Source organism: Rhinatrema bivittatum, chromosome 14, assembly GCF_901001135.1.
Source record: "Rhinatrema bivittatum chromosome 14, aRhiBiv1.1, whole genome shotgun sequence".
NCBI classification, from domain to species: domain Eukaryota; kingdom Metazoa; phylum Chordata; class Amphibia; order Gymnophiona; family Rhinatrematidae; genus Rhinatrema; species Rhinatrema bivittatum.
In genome coordinates, this window is record NC_042628.1 from 32,166,289 (window position 1) to 32,188,870 (window position 22,582).

At 39.5% G+C, this 22,582-nt stretch overlaps 1 protein-coding gene across 2 annotated transcripts in view; it reads right to left on the reverse strand.

Annotated features, from left to right (window-relative positions):
- ALG1 (ALG1 chitobiosyldiphosphodolichol beta-mannosyltransferase) overlaps window positions 1-22,582 on the reverse strand; it is a 488,005-nt gene that overhangs the window by 155,993 nt on the left and 309,430 nt on the right. The gene's annotated exons all lie outside the window — the stretch shown is intronic.

Sequence of the window (22,582 nt, forward strand, 5' to 3'; positions counted from 1 at the left end):
CTCTCTGTATGAGCTTCTTTATTCATGAGGAGCACTTTCCGGATTATACAGAATTGATTAACATTAGGCACATTGAATATTCATCAGTATGGTTCTAGAGATTTTATAAATCCTGATCATCCAACTTTTAAAAATTCACCCTGGAAGCAGGCTTTCATGCCAAAACATGGTCACATCAGGACTTTGTTTTATCTTTGATTTAGATATGTTACTATTTTTATACATATATCTATGATTTTTTTTTTGTTTTCTTGAGTTTGCTTTTTATATGGTTTACCCCAATGCCAGCTTGTGCTACGACACTCTCGCCTGCCATTGACGTGGGCCTTGTGGACCTGTCCATGAGGTTGTGCCATGGCAAGAAGGGCTCACGCATATTCAGTTCCCTTATAATTTCTGAGGCCATGAGGTTGGTGAACGTGTTCCTGAGACGGGCCATTGTTGCCTTGATCACCCAGAGGTAGGAGCAAAAAAACAGAATTGATTGGCTTCCTGCACCAGTTCATGCAACAGGCCCAGCAGCAACTCGGTCAAGTAAAAGACTCATCGGTCTAACCTCCGATTCAAAAAGTCTTCTATTTACCATCTACTAAGAAAATATGGACAGAACCCAGCAATAAGCTTCTTTGAATTTGAGTTCCTTGAGAATTCTGTTTTGCCAACTCATAACAGAGCTACTTTGCTCGTCTTTTTTGTGTTTCTACATGACAGGAGACAATATTCTTCATTTGTTCTTTCGTAAACATGAAGCTCTATTCAAAGGGGAGAAGATCTGGATTTTTCCTGACCGAGCTAGGTCTACTCAGGAGTGAAGAAGAAAATTTCTTGCTATGCGACCAGATGTGTTAGCTTTGGGGGCTTCTTGCGTTGTTAGATATCCGTGTAAATATATAGTGGTAATGAATATAATTGGATATGTTTTATTTGACCCTGCACAACTGAGGGACTTTACCGAGACTAGGCGCATTGGTTCCCCTCAACCTGCTTAAGATGAGGATTATTTGAGTAGGTACTGCTAATTAGCAATATGCTCTCTTTTTTCTTTTATTTTTCTTTTCTTGATTTGATTGGTTTATTTTGCCCTTAGATCTTTTTCTCTCCCCTGTTATATTAATGTTTACCAAGATGTGATTGCAGTGTTATTTTCCTATTTGATTTCCATAATTATCTATGGTTAGCAATATAACCTCTGGGGTTGATTTTAAAAGGTGCGAGTGGGCATCCATGTGTGCATGTTTGCTGTGCGTGCACATGGACATGGCTATTTTATAACAATCGCTCGTCAGATCTGTGCCACTGTGGTACCAGGTGCCAGTCGCGCTATGGATCATAGGCCTCTCTCTTTTGCACCTCCAGCAATTCGATAATCAAGCAAGGCTGACTGCCTTTGGTGCAAAATTTTAGGGCAGCAGCAAGAGCCCCCTTAGACTGCAAACACCCTTGTGGTGGCCATTTTGTCTCACTCCAAATGCCAAACACATCAACAACCAGCAAAGAGTACTTGTACAGCAGCACTCAAAAGATTTGCTGAAGATCACGCGGTGGGCTAGGCAGGCTGTGGGTCCAATGGTGACCAATTAGTCTGAGTGAAGTGGGAGGTGAGGTTAGTGAAGGGAAGGTGGCATGGAAGGGAATCGGGGAGTTACTGAGACTGAATGTGGGGGAGGGCATCAAATGGTGGTGAAGGGAGTGAGTGAGAGGCAAGGGAAGATGAAGAGTTGGAAGATGGGTGTGAGGGTGAGAGAAGGGATAAGTGAGAAGGGAGGGAATGGGGTGAGTGGGAAAAAGGGTTCGTAAAGGAAGGGTATGGAGTGAGAGGAGATGACAGATTAGGAAGGGAAGGGGTGTGAATGAGGGGAAGTAACAGTAGAGAGTGACAGGAAAGGTGGAGTGGAGGTGGGATAGAAAGGGGATGTTAGGGAGGGAGGGAGTGAGGAGAATGAGTGAAAGGGGATGTGAGCGAGGGGAGGAAAGGGAGTGAATGAATGGAACTCCCACTCATTCACCCCTCCCTTCCCCTCACATCCCAAACCCCAGATCCACCTATGGCCCCGGAGTCACAACACCACCTATCACCCAAGCGACAGAGCTGTCTCCAGGCCCCTCTACCCACACCCCCAGAATCACGGCACCACCTACCATCTCAGCCCTCCCACTTATTCAACTCCTTCCCTCCCCCTCTCACAGCTTTCCTTCCCATTCACCTCCCTTTCATCCCTCATACCTCCTCCATGTCATCTCCACTCACCCTTTTCCTTCTCTTATTTATCCATCTATCATCTCCACTCCCTTGCCTCTCATATCCCTCTTCCCGCTCACCCCATATCCATATGTTTATATATGAGAAAGAGGAGAAAATCTGTGTGCCGCCACCTCCTCTCCCCCTCCCTATCTCACAATCTCAGGGTGACTGGAAATCAAAAGTTCCCAGGTATGGAGAGGGGGAAATGAATTTATTAATTTTAATTATTGCAGTTTGTTTGATACATCTGGACCTTATTTTGTATTTGGTGAGGGTCTGTGTTCTACATTTGTGACTGAAGTGAGATATTCTGCTAGCCAACATGTAGCTTCTTTGTAGGATCTATAGAAACCTGGCTTGTTTTGTTTTCCTAATAAAAGGTGTATTGGTGTTTTAGGGCCTTGTGTAATATTTGCAGTGTTGCATTTTCATAGGTAGGGCTGTTACTGTTTGGGTGCACTGGCTTGGAGTTTCTAAAGACCTCTGTTACAAAATTTAAATATCAATGGAAAGTGGAAGCCTACAGGGGAATGTGGAAGTACATTTTAAATAATTGTAAAAATGCAAAGCTGTCTTGGAGAAAAAAAAGCTAAAATTACAAACATTAGAAGTGCAAACATTGCCATTGATTCTACAGTGATCCCCATCCTATATTTCTAAACTTGTCTAATTATATTTTAGGATTTTAGACTGTTTAACTTAGTTCAAATTAAATTTCTTTTCATTTTCATGTCACATTGCCAGTGACCAAGGCGCAATGAACATATGACATTGTAAAATTTGGTTCAGTGCGCCTTGAGAATCAAGAAACTTGAACGAGTGCCCTGATAATAAAATGGATGAGAATCTCTATTTTAGACTGTGGATAATTTGATAACTACACTATGGCATGATCACTGTCAATCTGCATAACTTCTTTAGCTACAAGTTTGAGAAGCAATGTATTAAGTTTTCCTCAAACAAAATTTTTTGTTGGTAGAATGCATGAGACACCAGCTGTTTTTCCATCTGTCATGAGAGTTATAGATTAAACATGTGGCTATAATATTTGCGCATCACTGCATGTAATTAGGCAACTCTTTGATGCTACAGATCTTCCAGTTATCTTGGGATGAAGGTGGTGTGCATCACTACAGGCAAAGCACTAAAGGATTTGATAAGTTTCTGGATTTGTATTCATTACATTTCAAGCCTGTTAAGACTGTTTGGCAGTTCGTACAAGGAGATGATCAAATTCAGGAAGCGTTAACAGGAGCAGACCCAAACTTGATTAGCTCTGTATAATACATTTTGACTGTAAAAACTGGGCTTATAAAACTGATTATATTATAGCTAGTTAAGGTGATGTTTAAGCACGGTTTCAGTAACAAGCTAGCCATGTACATTATGGTTGAAAATGGTCTTGCATTAACTTACCCAAACTGTAACATAACTAGCCATATTATCACAGAGGCATAATGAAAATTTACCCTAATATAAATGCCGGCACCACAATCTCTCTCCCTTCCCATCCCTTTGGAGAGAGCAATTCCCATGCCTGTCCAGTGGCTCAGTCAGTTAAACATAACCTCCCCCCTCCCAGAAACAGATTTCTCCTCTCTCCCATCCAAAAGCCCTGATCATCAGCGACATTCCCCAAAAGTCAGCAATCCCCCCCCCCCCCTCTTCTTTTTCATCCCAAATCTTCTTCCTGGATGTGATCCAAAAATCTCTTCCAACTTGATCCAAAGGGAGGCTTCTATTGCAAGCCCTCTGGGGATAGAGAAATACCTACAGTACCTGAATGTAAACAGGTGTGATATCTCAATTGAGATTGAATGTTGGTATATAAAAAAATAATAAATAAATATTTTGATAACTTATACCCTGTGATAATAAAAATTACTGGATAAGTAGCCTAGTGGTTAGAGCAGAGGGCTATGAATCTAGGAGGCCAACATTCAACTCCCATTGCAGCTCCTTGTGACCCTGTGCAAGTCAATTTCACCTCCACTGTCTCAGATACAAACTGGGACAGTAACTTTCAATGCAGCACACGTGTTCGTTGGCCCGCACCCAGGAATGTGACCATTTTCTAATATATGTGTGTATATATGCACGCATGTTTTAAAATAGTCTGACCACAGACATGTTTGTGCAATTTTAAGTGGACGCACGCTTGTGCGCACAAATGCCACTTCTAACACGTAAGTGGCGGAATTTAAAAAGCCATATATGCTGACGCTATTGTCCATTTTCCCTGTTCATTCCCAGTTAAGGGATAGGACTTCCAAACCCCCCTAGTTTAAGAGTCCCTTCTCCTCTGTTAGCCCCAACCTTCAAAACCACTCTGATCTGCCTATATTTTACATTTTACCACTTACACGTCATCCATAGCAGAAGCAAAGTTACACGGCAGGGGACACCGGCGCGCACCAGTGTGCGCAGGATTTTATGTGCAATTTTCATGGTCAAATCCCAGAATGCCCATGCCCTGCCCAAACCACACCCATGGCTCGCCCCTTTAAAAAATGTTTCCTTTGTGCATGCGGCAGCAAGTCCGCATGTATCCGGCCAGCATTTAAAATCCGGTCAGCGGGCGCCGGCCCAACATATATTCGCACATCCCCTAATTTTGGCATGCAGCAGACTTTTAAAATTCAGCTTTTATAGACTGTAAGCCCCCTGGGAATAGAGAAATACCTACAGTCCCTGAATGTATTCCACTGAAAAGCGGAATATAAAAACCAAATAAATACATAAATCCCTGGAGGCTCATCCATATTCCCCAAAGTCTTCCAAAATTTCCTCAAATGTTGTAGGTCCCTGCATTCCAATGCTTCATAACCAGCTCAGATGATGTGGGAGCTGGCGAACCAGATTTATAGTCAGTTACCAGCTTAATCCCCTAATTATCTAACTTAAAAAGAGTATGACTTAGAACTCGTTATGAGTAGTGATGGGCATGAAAGAATACAATTAGTGATTATACCACAGTACGTCTGAGGAAAAGCAGGAGAAGAGAAAGTTGAAACTAAATCCAAATGTTAGAAAACAAAGTGAGATTTACATTTGAATCTGCAATTCTGTGTCCTTGGCAGTTCATTCATAGCTCCTATTAAATGCCGCCACCAAAACCTTCCTGCGGTGGTGAGTTGGATCCTGGTCTATGCAGGCCAGAGCAGGGAGTGCGCATCTGAAAGTGATGTCGCCAGCTCGTTGGACCCTCCTGGTATTTTGCTCGGAAAGCGGCGCAGTCTTTTGCCAGCTAGCGTGCTAGTGTTTTGACATATAATTACACTCCAGTATTCTTTAAAATTTAGATGGAAATGTTTGAAGAGTTAAGACTGCACTGCAACCACCTATCATAAAATTCTTGGCTGCAGGATGAAGCAGAAGCTAGCTCAAGCCACGGTAAACATGTGTCAGCTGCGAAAGAGCTGCAGACGTGGCAGGGAGCAGTTTTAAGAAAAGAACGGAGAGAAATGTCTTTGCTTTGTTAAAATAAAATAGTAGAGGAGAAAAAAAAACCTAAAGCTAAAGAGCACTGATAGATGTGTTATTCCACAATTGGATTGTATGGCTTTCATAACAGAAGCCACACTCCCAACCCATTCTATTTTCTCTTCTTCTTCAGAGTTATTTCTTCTACCATGGTTTGTAAAATAACATAGTAATGTAGTATTGACAGCGGATAAAGGCCAAGTAGTCCATCCAGTCTGCCCAGCAAGTTGCTCATGGTATTAACTGCCGCTCCATGCAGGCTGCCCCCATGTCTTCTGTTAAGAGTAGCACTGCTGCTCCGTGCAAGTTACCCCCATATTTTTTTATTAAGGGTAATTAAGTTGTAAGAAAATCAAGTTGTCATGTTAATGACATACAAGGAAGAGGCCAATGTTGAATCTAGACATGGTGCTCGGGAGTCCTGCGGCACTTTACAAGTGTGTCATGGAGATGTCCTTTAAAACTCTCGCTGCGCCACATGAATACAAGTAACATGCATACTTTGTGTCTATCTGCATTGAAACAGTTGTAAGGAATGTGCAGGACACAATTTCCCTCCACATATAATTTCTCTCTGTGGTTCAAAGTATGCACACAGTAAATGGCACAAGTATTTTTACCTGCCTGGATAGAGGATATAATAATAAAAGTGCATGCTTACCTGCATAAAAATGTATGATTGCTACCCCCTAACTGGAAATCAAATTTCATGTGCCATTTTGGGCTTCAGGTCCTACCCTAAGGTTTATTTTCTTATTTACAACAATTTAGCAAAATATGTTACTGTAAATAAATAGAAAGATGCAGACAAAAACTGAACTGGAATCTGAAATAAGCCAAACTCTGTATTCAATGTAACAATGGAAAAACTAAAGCATTACCCTTACCATTCCACAAAAAACATCAAACAATAAAATCCAGAAATATAAAACATCAATCATAACAGCAAAACCATACTAACAAAAAGAAAAAACATCTTAAAACAGGTGACAAATAGAACATTCAATAATTAAAAATTCATACTTTTTAAAAAAGTTTTCCAAACACCAATTAGATATTTCAAAACAGCAAATACATAAAAAAGTACCCAAAATTAAAACTAATAAAGATAAATATTCCATACCTGGGGATTTTTTTATTTCCCCACCAGTAGCTTGCACACCTAATAGTGTAGGGGGCTGATTCTACCTTCCCCCTTTCTCCTTCCTTTCCTCATTTGACTACACCCCCTTCCTCTTTTCTTCCCTTTTACTCACACACATCCCTTTCCCTCTCCTCCCCTCTTACTTCACCTACAACCACCTTCTTCTCTTCCCTTTCATTTCAGGCACACCTCCATTCTTTATCCTTCCACTGGCAGGGGTGGAAACCCCGCCCACGTGCAACTTCTAGTTGCCATTTGGTGGAAAAATGAGGTAGTTGCTGCCGGGCTTTTTCTTTGAGAGGGGGCCCTTGCTGCCGCCCTAGAATTTTTCCACCTGACACGACCACCTCACCCTGCCTGTTGACCGAACCACCCCTGATGATGAGAAATGCTGCTGGTATGTGAAACTGGGATGCTTTTATTTTGCAAACAGTTTCACTTTAACTGAAACCTAAAAAAAAAGACCTTCCTTCTTTTCACCAGCGTTCACTGCTGGAAACAAAGCAGTAAGCACATAAAATAATGCAGAGCTCAACTTTCCTCACTTGCTCTCTCTTTCTGTACAACCTTTAGTAATCGACACCTTTAAATCTGCACCGCGTTCGCAGATGTAAAAGCAAAATGCCCTGTACAACTATGCAAGGACTACAGAGAGTTAAGGAAAGCCGGGCAAGGCATCTGAGAAGGAATTGAGTTCGAGATCAATAGGGAAAGAAGGGGGGGGGGGGGAATGCCAAAGAGAAAGCCAAACCGTTACATGGAAAAAAAAAAAGTCTATTATAAAACTAAAAGGTCAAAATGCAGAGCTGAAAAAGAAGCCAAGTGGAACAGAAATGAAATCCAGAGAAGATTCATACAGAAGTTCCAAGAAAGAGGAAAGTCTGTACAGTATAATGTTGTTGTTAGGCTCGTTCTTTGGACTTTCCTCTTGTAGAGAACCTGTTAGTGGAGGAAGAATTTCTTCTGGTATTATTTTATAGCAACATTTAGCAAAGACAGGAGTCTGTTCTGATTTACACTCCCCCCCCAGTGCTATGCTTAGTAGACTGCACTAGAAATTAGTTTCTTCGATTCAGTGTATTTTCCTTAACAAAAGTGCAAACAAAATAAAAATAGTGTACAACGTGGGTGTCTCACCCTGAACTCCATCCTTTCATACATCAAACACCAAAAACTGAAACAAAATACAGATAAGCTTTTGAGGTCAAAGGTCACAGCTTTTAGGAACCAACATGATCATACCTGAACCCAAGACCATTTACCCCAGGCCTAACTGCATCTGCACTGGTAATCTATCTGCAAGATATCCTACCCCTAGGCCTTCAGACTTGTAGGCATAGAATGGTTTACCACCCAATGTCCGTGGGCTCCTGCCACAACCCCAGCAAGGAACCCGCAACCAGGTGCGACTGCACCCAATCAAACCCATGTTCTGCATAGTCCCAGACAGGATGGTGCCGATGATACTTCAGAGAAGCCTAAAAAACTTGGCTGCTCCAACCCCACAGGACTGCCACAAACAAAACCAAGCAATAAGAGATGAGAACAAACAAACAACTCGAGGCACAGTGATCAAAGGAAGGGTGGCCCTTGGAGAAGCCAAAAAAAAAAAGACGGGCTGGACTGTTCCACCCCATTTATTAGCCACCAGATTAACCCTTTCACTCCCTCCCTTCTCTGCAGCATGAGCCAATCAGCAGGCACGTTCCAGCTACCATGGTTCAAGGGTGCAGTGGGAGCTTCCTGCCCCCACTTCTTCTCCACCTCTGGGCTCACAACTAGGGGGGGGGGGGGGGGGTTAGGGGAGGAGGAAAGAATACAGGGCGAGGCCGGGTCAGGAACCCATGTTATAATGGACAGTTCTGGACCGGGACTTGGCTGCCCCTCTAAAACAGGTGGCGTCGGTGATCCCAGTAACAAGGTTAATGAGGATGCAATAGCTTGATATAAAGAGGACATACACATTTCTTTCTGCATAGCATGCGATACTGTAAATCATGACCTAAACAAATCTACTGTGGGTGACATGGTACAAAGTTTATTCCCAGAGACATAAAAATGGGACCCCATGTCTGTAACAGAGTACAGCTCACCCACTGCCTGTAGTATTCTTTATCAATACTTGACTTTCCCCTCGGTTTGAGAACGGAGCTCTTTCATCATCTTTGAAAATGGAGCAAAGTCCTCACATAATATCTGCTATAATTAACATGGATACAACCCAGGCAAAGGGCAAAAAATGGAATAGTGTACTATATAAAATGCATGCGAATTTTCCCATCAGTGCACTGCAACATCTGCCATTAAGAAACAGAATGTGTGTATGATTCCTGTGGTATTATAATTCCTGTGCTTTGACTGGACTGGTTGTGTAACTGTACACAACATTATGGGGGTAATTTTGAAAGCCATATACAGGCCTAAACCACAGGCTTATACACAAGAACCGTTTGTTATAAAATTACCTGGGGCTTCTCTACAAGTATCTGCCTGTAATTCAGTTTTGTGCCTACTTATGTGCACAAAATAAGAGGCATTTTGGGGATGGGGTAGACTTTGAATTTACATGCATACTTTGGATTTTAAAAATTATGCCTATAAATTTGCTTGCACAAGTTGCCCTCTGCAAAAGGCAGTCAAGCTTTGTGCATGTGAGTTTGTATTATTCATAAAAGTTTGCTTTGAACTTGCAATGTCACATAAAAGAGCAGGCAATTTTGTAATTAACAAATGCGCTGGAATTCTGCAAATGGGACTAGTTCATAGTAACACAGTATATGATGGCAGCTAAAGATCAAAATGGCTGTCGTACAAAACATAAATACGATATAATGGAAAAACATTAAGGGACAATTTTCAAACTGGCTGCCTAGGTACAAAATGGTAGATTTTATAATGTGCGCGCACTTCCCGGCGCACACACACGGACGTGCTGATTTTATAACATGTGCATGCGGTGCACGCATTCCAGCCTTTCCCAGTTCCCTCCCAGTCTGCTCCAATTAAGGAGCAGACTGGGAGGGAACTTCCCTACCCCCTACCCATAACTCCCTCCCTCTTCCCCTCTCCTCCCCACCTCCTAAACCCTACCTTTTTCTTTGTTTTGCATCTAGCTTCAGTCCCCGAACTGAAGTAAGTTGCATGTGCAGGCCGGCTGTTGGCACGCAAGTCTTCGGGACAGCGAACAATGACCCTGCCCAAAATGCAGTTCCTGGAATAGCTCACCTCAATCCAGCTAAAAGTGCCTGTTCTGTGGAACTCTCTGCATGCTTTTAGCAGATTAAAGGGGGTTATTCACTAAAGGTTTTCTCCCATTTTGTATCTATGGGAAAAAATACTTAATAAATAGGGCCCCAAGTGAGAGAAAATTTTAGCTGGATACAGTGAGGGAAATCTTCAGTCAATTTACCCAATTAAAGCACTATTTACCCTGGTAAATGGCTTTGAAACCTGCCATCTAAATATCAGGTAACCCTATGTAAATATACAGCAATATTCCTGCAGGAGACAGGTGAGTTGTTCTTTGTACTGTTGACTTTTGAGCATGAACTTTACATTTCAAGATGCACAGTTTATTAAAGGCATTAGCTAACTAAATGTCTAAAACATGAACTTTATAATGGAATTGGGAAAGTATGCCAAAGTCTAGGGAGAGACTTCTATTTCTAAGCTGTCTCATCTGTCATCAAGCACCTATAGATGTTGGCTTTATGAAACTCTCTCTCTCTCTCTCTAGGTTCCTATAGGGCAAGGATTAAAAGAGCTACCGACCTAGCAAAATCTTATGGCACTATCTAAAAGAGCAGGGCAGTATCTGAATCCAAGAAAGCAGGGGACAAGCACAGGGGATCTCTGCAGGAGTGGTAGGGATTGTAGAGCTGAGCAGTTGGTGTGGATGGGCAGACTAGATAGTCTGTATGGTCGTCTGCCATCATGTTTCTAAACAAAAAGGTATGAGAAAATCCTCTTGACTGGCCAGATGCTAGGACATCAGAAGAAAGTTAAAAAATAAACAAGTACTGGTGCATTTCAGTCCACTAAGGGAAATAACACAGTATATGATTTGCTAAATGCAGAATCTATGTTGTATCTTTAGATGCAAAATGTTAAAAATGAAATTATGGGCATTGCACTTGCTCATTTCCATGAGCCCGAGCAGCACCCTGAGAGAGGAATGAGGGAGACAACAACAATGGAGCTACTAAATACGATGGTGCATTTTAAAATACTCCATTCTGAACAAAACAGCCAATTGAGCTACACGGAGACGAAAAGATTAAGGCCAATTACATGTGTAATTACTGCCATAGCCCTTTTAGTCAATAGGACAAGCAATCATTAAGTCTGTTTGCAAGACATATCAGAAGCATTCCTGTGTAGACAAATGGGATATTTCATTCTGCTTGACAGATGTAGGAGTAATTTTTTGCATCACGCTTGTGTTCTCAGAAGCAATATGCAATACAAATCAAAATCAATCTTACTTATTTTGTTTAGGAAAAACAAAATATAGTATTCACTTAGTCCAGTAAATCTGTATTGCATTGTGTATTATACAGGGTGGCCCATGGAAAAGTAGCCTGCCTCCAATACTAGTGCATTGGAGGCAGGCTACTTTTCCATGAGCCACCCTGTACTATCATCCTACTTAAGGTGAGTGTGTGCTATAGTCTAGCATTGTGCTTGTGTATGTGTGTGAAATAGCAGTAAAAGCAATTCACTTCCTGTGTGCTGATCACTGCTTGTAAGGCCTCATCTACGGCAGCAAAACAATGCTGTTTAGTTGATGTGCCCCTTCAGAAGACTTTGCTTCATTACAAAGTATGAGGCTGACCAGGCCCCACACGATATCGTGGGTTAATTGGAGATTACAGGTTGAAGCTTTTCTTTCTCAGAGATCATCAGTTCTTTTTATAAACTGATTTTTGTTTCACATACTTTTTATTCCCTTCCAAATATAGGGTAGGGTAATGATTAACTTCATGATATTAACAGTTGCATAAGGATTACATAATGATTATATGACATGATTATATGTTTGGCTAACACAAGGTTTGCATTTTTGGCTTTCCTATAGTTTACATCAGTAATGCTCCAACTGGTCTTGGATCTTCTCTAACCAGTTGGGTTTTCAGGATCTCTCTAATGATTATGCATTAGATGTATTTGCATGTACTGCCTCCAAAGAATGGAAATATTTCTCATTCATATTCATTAGGGATATCCTGGCTGGGATGGCCCTAGGACCAGAATGAACACTACTGGCTTATGTGATAGACAGACATCGTTACTGGTGGTTGTCATATAATCTTCCAGAATACAACAATCGATATAAGTTACATAATAAATCTTCAAAGTTAATACTAAGAAAACTAAATTTAGATAATATATTTGATCACTGTTCCCAAGTTGCTTAGGAAGAGGTTCGTTGTTTTCCTATCCATGTAGCAGGACTGGTCGATCCATATGCCACCTTCTACTTCCACTCAGGTATTATCTTCTCCTGTCCTCTGCCTTATTCTGGAAAGGTTTGAATGGCTTTCAAGGCTGCTGAGGAACAAACAGGCCCTGTTTATTAAGAAACATTTCTCTCTGACCTTTGCAAAGTTTAACCATTTTGCTTCTCTGGGGCTATTTATGCAGACAGTCTACTACATGAGCCACACAGTTCAAAGCAGTAAATACAATGTCATTATTTTTTTAAAATTATATACTCCATGACTGGAAGGGAGCCATGGCAGAGCTTTAAGCATCTTAAGACTAGTTGGCTTATTTTTATCTGGTTTTTTTTCTCTGCTGGCAAAGAGAAAAGGAAGATGAGGCTTTTCCTCTCAGGATGATTACCTTCTTCCCAGTCATTGATGGATCATTTTCTTTTCATTTGTGGCAAGGTGAAATCATTGGTGGTGGAAAAGGATTTAAGCGTTCAAAAGTATGAACATAAATCTACATGTAGAAAGTTACACAACTGCAGGATGTAACTTTGTGTGTAAGCCAATACGTGGAACAGCCAAAGTCTTAAACTGTCAAAATGGACTTATGCACATAAGAGTGCTTTGAAATTTCGGGCCAAAGTCTGTAGGCTGTTTCAAAATTACTCTCCCTCTTCTCAATTCTGTTTCAGGAGATTATTAATATGAGTGAACTAAACCATAAATCAGCTTCTAGTGGTGTTCGTCTTCACATGTTGTAAATGACCAAATGCCTACCAGACATAAATACATTGCAGACGATGTAGAGTTTCCGTCTGGAAAGATATAGCTACATCTCAGGATTGAGCCTTCTGTCTTCCTTTCAGAAACAGTAAAGTCTGAGAACACCACTCTGGTTTTATGATGTGATAAAAGGTTACATTAAAGAGCAGTCATGGAGTCATGGCTGACTCCAGCAGATTCAGGAAATGATGATGGATCGTAGCAGCAACAGCAGTGCAAACCCTTCTAAACCACGTCAGATTAGAGATATGGGTGATGACTCAGAACTAATAATGAGTGAGAAAGGAAGGGGTTGATATAACAGAGGCCATAGGCCAACAGCCTCAGCTTTGAGTTTGCTGGGGCCTGGAGGGGGAAGCTGAATGGATCAGCGGGCGTCAAGTGAACTATGGATGCAATGTGTTCAGTCCTGCAGAGGGGCGGAAGGCTGCTGGTCCTACAGTGGTATCCATAAAGAGAATTAGCCCTAGAGAGTGGCACTGAGGGATCATTTTGGAGGAAAGATCCTTCCTACCCTCAGAACTGAAGAGGATTCCCAGTGCTGCTCGGGCATGCTGTCTGAAATGGGTTGATTTAAAGAGGGAAAAGGGCAACTAAGGCAGCAGCCATTATTCAACATCTTCCACTCTCCAAAAATAAGATAGGGCTTGGAAATACCACCTTTACTGATGAGAAGTGTTGGGGTAAAATGATTTCAGGGAAGATAATGATGGCAATGTTTAAGGCTATGCAAAAGGTACACTTTTTCTTTTCATGAATAATTTTGCAAGAAATCACTCCTTTTTGCCTCTGACTTAGCCCTTTCTCCATACGATTTAATACATCATCTTTTACGCCATCACAAACTGCTGTAACTTTCTCACAAAAGTAACGTTTCTGACAGCCATAATGGAAAACTAATTCTGGATACTTCTATGAGTCTGGGGAAAACATTTAAGGCCAAAATTGGTATTTGAACTTTTGTTGTGAAAAAGTGAAGTTCAAAAGTGTAAGTGAAGTGGGATAAGCAAAAAAATATGTTAGCGTTAATATGCTGCACACCTTTTGCAAAGTGGTCTCTCTCTCTCTCTCAATGACCCTCATCACATTATTTCAGTTTCTGAAAAATGCATTTGCCTACAGGCTGGGAATAACAACTGTTCTTCCTTATTCTAAGTCTCCATGACTTGATTTTCTGCCTTCCAACTATTTGAATTTTTTTTCCCCTGCATATGGTATCCTCACACACCGTCTAAAATTGTTTAAAAGATAAATAAATGTGGATAGTGCATGGATACCACTTGCCTGACAACAAGCCACTGTTTTCTTTCTTATCTACCTTTCATATTAATCATATCCGTTGCTGAACTAGACAACTCCGATGGACTTTACAATGACTAAAATAAAATTGCAAATCCTAGTTCTCCTTAATAAGAAGCTGAGTGATTGCTCAGCTCCAGGATGTATCACAGAGATCTATTAGAGTCTCCCGTATACAATAGATCTTACGTCAATTAATGACTGTCCGATCTGATAAAGTGCCACAGTGTATAAGGTGGAATGTCATCAGCAGGAAAACCTTTCTTCAGTCTGGTTTTCCTTATTGCAATGCATAGCTGATGCCTTGGTTATCTGCTAGAATAAATAGATTCACTTTCCGATATTTCATTCACTGGCTTTTCTATTATAATGCATTTCATGCAATTTGTTTTTGAATTACATGACTGTAAAAGGTGTGAAGTCAGCCTGGTACAAGTCCAATCTAAAAACTCCGGCATAGTTATCTAGTGTACTAATAGGCTTTAGTCAAAATGTATTTACATCTCTGGAGCATTAGAATTTCTTTATTTAAAATGTATTAACTGTTTTTTCTTGCTCCAACAGGGCTGCCCAAAGCAGTGTACAATAAAATATGCATAATTAAACACCCACCCACAATTTATAAAACATATCATCAGTGCTGAAAATTATATATATAGGGACCCAGGAGATGGTAAATACAATTTAGCTCCCCCAACCTAAAAAACTTAAAAACTAATCATTAGACCTATCAATGAAAAGCCAAGTTTTAAACTTTTTCTATAAAGAAAATTTCTTTCCAACTATAATCAATGGGGAGGATTTTCCATAGGGTTGATGCCACCACAGAAACTGCTTTAGTCTGTACTCTATAACTATACCAGTCTTTTTTTCTTTTTTAAAGAAGAGACAGTTAACAAAGCTCTTTGACATGAGCTTAATTGCTACCTTTTCATATATCGCTTCAGTTTATTACACAAATAGCCTGGGTTATGAAGGGCATGAAAAGTCAATACTGGCTTCTTAAAATGGGTTCAAACTCTTATTGGGAGCCATAGTAGATCTCTTAAGACCAGGGTAACTGATGCCCTCTGTGAACATCCTATTATTAATTTGGCTGCTGCATTCTGATAGGAAAACAACAAGAAGGGATGCCACAAAGAAGCCTTTTTCAATTCTTTATTGGTGGAGACGTAAAAAACTGCCCGACTCTGGCCGAGTTTCGCCACATAAAATGGCTGCCTCAGGGGCTCAGTTAAAGTCAATCGTGCTTAAAAATCTATCATTTCTGTTCATCAACGATGCCGCTGAATCGATAAGAGTGGAGACAAGTTGTGCTGTGTGCAGATAAAACGTATATGGCATCGTTGATGAACAGAAATGATAGATTTTTAAGCACGATTGACTTTAACTGAGCCCCTGAGGCAGGCACTTTATGTGGCGAAACTTGGCCAGAGTCGGGCAGTTTTTTATGTCTCCACCAATAAAGAATTGAAAAAGGCTTCTTTGTGGCATCACTTCTTGTTGTTTTCCTACGGTTCTACTGGATCGCCTACCTTGTTGTTTTTTGCTGCATTCTGATGACTTGAATCCTGTATGTCTCTCTCTCTCATGGAGACCCCCACACCCAAGCCATCACAGTGGTCCAGATAAGATGTTACTAATGCTTGAATCACTGATTTAAATGTCAGAAGGTCCAAAAAACAGTGCCTCTTCACTATTTTAAGCTTCCAAAATGCATTCTGGATGATTGTTCAGAGTACAAGAAAATTCCCAGATCCTTAACCAGATTAGCAATTTCAGATCCAGTCCTTAAACCTCTAATCCCTAAAAGCTTTATCTTTTCAATATTTGGAATCAATTAACTCCTCATGATTGATAACATCTCTCTATTTCCATTATCTGCTCTCTTAATCAACCTAGAAAAATATCTTTTTTTTTTTTTTTTTTTGGCCTTTAGTGTTTCTTTATAACAATGATTATTAGCCACTGCTCACCATGGTTTCTTACCATTTTGTTTCCAAACCTTGCACTTTTCATTTTAAATCACCCAGCTCTTTGTAAAAAAGAAGTCATTTTAGATCTATTAATTTTCTTTAACCTCCTGGAAGCAATCTCATCTAATGTTTGTTCGACTATCTGGCTGCATTTATTAACCAGATTTCCCAGTTACTTTCTCTACTGTCTCCATATACTCCAACTTATTAAAAACTTATTCATCAATTTTTACCCATAATAAAACCCATAATATTCAACAATATCCTGGCCAAAAATCTGGAAGGCACAAAATAAAATGATCAAAGCATCCCACTTTTAAGCTACAATTTTTCTTTCAAATTAGCAGAGGCTATAATCAAGTCCATTTTTAAAAAGATTAATGGCTATCTATTAAAGAGCACGTATATCACACCTCAGTTGATACATTAACCACTACATTAGAGTCTACTTTGTTATCAATGAGAGAGAAAGTTGGCCCTTTATTATGAAGGAACAATATTGAGTGCACTGTAAATTTCCCTGGTTGGGGATTTCTCTCATACACTAAATGCTGTTACTCGTAGTCTGTCGCTCATTCATGAATGCATGTGTCAGAATCACTTGCTACTAAATGTCAGTAAATCGGAAGCTATATGTTTTTCACTCCATAATAATCTCCTGACTGGGCAAATGTTAAATTCAAGTTCTGTTTTGAGCACCCCTATTCAGTTCCAGAAAACAAACAAATTCGGGATTCATATTTGTCTCAAGGCTCGCATTCAAACCTCACATACAAGTTCTTAGGAAGCATTATTTTAAACTACATATATTCCATCACTTTAATGCCTATTTTAGAACATAATGATTTTAGAGTTGTCATTCAAGCATTTGTTCTTACAATAAGTTACTGTAGTCTATTATTGTATGTTGGGCTTCGATCTTCCACAATCCTGGCTGTATGGGTTTTACTAAATTCGTCTGCCTGTCCAACCCTGCTGCGCGAGCTTCATTGGTTGCTGGTAAAGCAGAGGATGGAATTCAAAATTTTAGTATTGGTTTTTAAAGCTCTCCAGATGAATGGTCCCTCCTATTTAGTGGACCATTTAAGTTTATACAATCCTCCTTGGTCAGACTAAATATTTTAAACAATTCCATCAGCTAGGATTCACATGATGAGGTGAGCCTGAACAGACATGCCTGATAGGGCTCTAGGTGTCATTCCCTGATAATCTGCAAACATCTACAAATTTGAAGGGATCAAAAACTATTCATCTAATAAGAATATATATCCATTGATCTTTATATGCAGCAGACTCCAAGTGGTATGCCGGCAAAACTTACCAAAAAAGAGAAGGAAAAATACCTAAATCTGCTGATGACAAAATGGCCACCGGGAAGGAAAAAAGTCAGCACAGTGCCTTAGATGGAACAGGTAAGTGAGATTATAGCGGCATTAACTTTAGCAATTGTGGGTCATTTAGATGCTATTTATGAGCAAATATCTGACAATGTGTTTCAAGAATTTGGACGGAGGCTAGATGCAATTGAAAGCTGAGCATCAGTAGTGGAGGACAATATGCTGGTGGCGGCGGGGTAAAAAAAGGAGAAAATCATATTAGCTCAGGAGTAATATCTCGATTAACTTGAGAATAGATCCTGCCGAAACAATCTGCAGTTTGTGGGATTCAATGTGGCCATAGAAGAAAACAGGCTGGCAGAGATCATTACCAAGTGGTTACTGGATGTGCTTGGTCTCTTCAGGCCTACATGTAATTGAGAGGGCGCACAGAATCAGAGTGAGAAAAGAAAGTGATAAATGGCCCAGGGCGGTGATTACTAAGCTGCTTAAAACTTTGCACAAAAGCAGATGATTTTACAATCTTACCACAAGTAATCATCTTTATATCATAACCATTCAATAAAGATACTTCAAGATTGTCTACCAAGAGGAGAGCATTTGTTCCGCTGAGTTCAATATTAGTAGCAAAGTAAACTCGATTTGCCCTGCAGTTTTCTGCTTACTTGAGAATTTGGCATGGAGGCTGGATGAAGCAAAAGCCTACATTTATTCGCTAAAGAATTGAACATGCCTTTTTAACTGCATGCTGTTGATCGTGTAAAAACTGTGGGAAGACATGGCTCTCTGATGTAAAGATGAGTCTCTATATAAAGTGGCCCGCTCTACTGTTTTCCCATACCTTCATTTAGCAATTGTTGGTAGCAGTGGACGGGTCATTTTAAAGAAAGCTGTTTGGGGACGGGTTGCCCTCATAACAATCAGATGAACGATCTGTCCATAGTGATCTCTAATAAAACGAGACTCTTTCCTAAACATGATGGCAGCTATCATTGGTCTTTAGCACATCACTGTGTAAGCAAGATTGATGCTATAAATTTCATGAGGGTTTAGTGTTACTCAACAGACTCTGTATATAAGTGACGCTGTCACTGCAGCCCACTCGAACTTGCGGATGATTTCATCAGAGACTGTTGAGTAACACCTGGGATTTTGAGAAAATGATATTGTGAGAGCTGACCAACCCCTGAAGAAGGAAGTTTTCCTTCTGAAACATTGCAGTGTCAGGCTGGATGCAAGAAAAAGCACTATAGACAATTAAGAAAGCTAGCACATTGATGTGCACAATACACTGCTTTTCCGGAATATGAGGAACAAAGATACGTGCAGTTTCATAAGATTAAAAATGGTTTTAAGTGCATAAAGAAAAAAAAATGTTTTTAAATACTGGGAAACATGGAAATCACATTGGATATTTAAAGACCGATGATTATAAATTCTAAGGTACATTTAGAACAGATAATTGTGTCAGTCCTACATTGATATGAAGATCATATTTTAAGATCCTATCTGTTCCGTTCCTTCTAATAATCGAATGAAGTGAGATTATATATTTTTCTATTGTAGTGAAGATTCTTACACTTTCTTGGGTTGATTTGTTTTTGTAATGAACAAGATAAATCATTACAACAGAGGTTAAAAAATCACCACCTACTATCATAAAGTAAGGGAATCTTAACACAATCTAATAAAATATTCAATTTAGCCTGCTTAATACCCGGACGCTGGTAAAGTACCAACAAACCAATCTTAAAACCCACATCAAGTTGCAGCAATAAAACCTTTGCAGCATTCTGCTAATTCTGATTTAATTTCAGAGCTGGACCATTTAGATCTAACGCAGCCACTATATCTCCCCTTATCTTTCCAACAGCAGAAAAATATAAACCTTATAGCCATCTGGACAAATCTGAGATAAAGCCACTCCACTTCTACCTTTCAATAATGAATATAAGTTCAGGTTGCTCTTTCCAAATTAAATCATGAATTTCCAAGGAATTATTTTGAACAGACTAAGCATTTAAAAGCAAACCTGAAAACTGTTTAAACTAAGTTATTTTGTAGGCTAGACATCTGTGCAATAAGGCTTACTACAGGGAGATTATTTTTCTGATAACTATCACAGTAATTGTTTATTCTCCAGATTGCCTATCAATTGTGGATTCCTGCAATTCTCTTCTTTAGTTAAAAATTAAACTCAACATATTTTCTCTCTCTCTCTCCAAGTCATATGTTTTGATTTGGTCAGTATAGACATTTCAGATTTGCTGGCATCCCATCCCATTGCATCATATGGAATCACATTGTCATCTTCTTGCATTTACAGAAAACATATTTGTTGACAAATGCAGCATTTGTCAATGTTGTTTAGTCAGTAAATCACAGGCATTATCGATGGCCTGGAGGGTCTGGACCAGTCTAATAACATCCTATCCCATGGCACATCTTTGGGATCTGATTCCCATTTCAGCTACTGCAAATTATTTTTTATGGACTGGTTTTGAAATCAGAGGGAAGGCTTTGCTTTATCATACATTACTTCTCCTCTAACATCAGAAACTGTAATTTTAGCCAACGAGACAAAGAGAACACAGTAAATTATATCATTCCGAGTAACAGACATGAGTCAAATTTCTGCACTTAATGATTCTAGTGACAATGATGCTGTTAGTGCAATATTTCTGTATTTGGTAGTTTTGAAGGACACATTAGAGATGTATACATATAAAAAAAAAAACACCTGCATTCAATGCTGGGGAAGAAAACAAGAGTCTCTTATACTGTTTGTAGCCTGTGGTATTGCATTATTTGTAACCATCCAATCCTAAGCAATTTACCGTATTAATGGATCTTCAACCTCTTTCATTTAGCCATCCTGGCAAAATCAGGGACCCATCACAAAATACAATCATTTAATATCACTGTGTATTTTTCTCCGTCTTAGTAATATCAATTGAGTTCTTTCATTTTAAAATAATTTAAAATTTTCAGTCTCTTTCCTGATTTTTACACTTGTCTAGGTTACATGCCAGGGAAGGAGCTTTATCTTGCAATGACCGACTGATGGGTCCAGTCTTACAGTCTAAATTGTGAGAAATATTGCACAAATCTGGAAAAACAATATGAATGTGTTTTGGTCAAAATCAAGTTGTAAAAATTAAGAGCAATGGCTGTGCCTGAAACATGGCTTTTTATTGAAGATAATTATTAATTCAAATGCAATCATGTTTTCCCTAACAAAGCATCTGAAATATGATTGCGTCTAGTCTGTGAACTTCAGAGATGCACAAAACAATAATAAGCACAGGATGAAATTTTCATATAACAGAATAAAGACTCTCTCAACCCAGCCTGATTATCTTTTCTATGGCTTGAGAAAGAAAGAAGGTCGAATATCCACAGATATTCAACCATGTATGTGACTTAGGAGTGCAGCAGAATTGAAGCCTTAATGCGTTAAGCAGAGGGTGAGAAGCTCAGAAAGGTACAAAATTTAACACTGCATTCAGCACTGACCACCATTTCATATCTATTGTACTAAAAAAAACTGTGTATATATGATGTATCAATGAACAATACTTAAACAAACATCATATTCATAAGCTGAAAAGCATTTCAGGCAAAGTAGACTATAGGAAGAATATGGGCACCTCATATATCAAATGAGCTACTCTATGTTTTAAAAGAATGCCCACAAACAGGTATTTAAAGCATTTCAGGTGGCTGCACAGGGTGAATGATGGTCAGCAGAAAAAGGGAGGTGATATTGCCCCTCTATAGGTCCCTGGTAAGACCTCACTTGGAATCTGTGTACAATTCTGGAGACCGCACCTTCAAAAGAATAAACAGGATGGAGTCAGGCCAGAGGGTTACTACTAAAGTGGCCAGTGCTCTTCGTTCTAAAGCATATGGGGTTAGACAAAGATCTAAACATGTGTACCCTAGAGGAAGGATGAGATAGGAGAGTTCTGATACATTCAAATATTTCAAAGGTTTCCATGCACAGGTGAGCCTTTTTCAATGGAAGGAGGCTCTAGAATGAGGGGTGATGAGATGAGGGTGAAAAGGAATAGGACTAATCTTAGGAAATATTTCTTTACAGAGAGGGTGGTGGATGCATGGAACAGCCTCCCAGTGAAGGTGGTGGAGACAAAAACAGTATCTGAATTCACAAAAGCATGGGATAAATACAGGGGGATCTCTAAGGAAGTGATGAGAATTATAATGCTAAATTAACGGATGGATGGACAGACTGGATGGGCCATATGCTCTTTTTCTGTCTTCATGTTTCTATATTTCTATCTTAATGAAAACATTTTATCTGAAAAATACCACATCTCAACATGAGCTGTGTTTTACTGAAATGCGCTATATTATGGGGAATGTATCAATATCTCAGGAAAGACAGTGTCTGAGACCTCAAAACTGGCAAGACAAAGAATATTAAACAACAGTTAATGGGAGAACCTAACAATAATTGTGTATCAATTAGAATTCATTACCTAAATGTTTCATCTATCAGATCATTTTTAAAAGTCAATTAATCTTCCAAAAAACACAAAACCAATGAGTAAAAATACATTTTACTCATTGGTTAATCAAAACCTATTAACTCATTTGGAAAAAATAAGTAATGACTAGTATTCAAAACTGATGGCAATCAATACAGAGTTTCTGGGGGTTTTTGTTACTTTTTAAAGCCAGAAACTGAAGGAACTGAGGTCATTTGCCATTTTATTCCACCAATTATTTGGTTCTCTGTTCTCGCAGGCACTCTATAATATAAAACCAAGGACCACCTTTATAGCCCTCATCTTGCTCATCAGGATACATAGATTAACAGCCAGTATATATAGTAAATACCAAATAAATGACTTTATTAATTG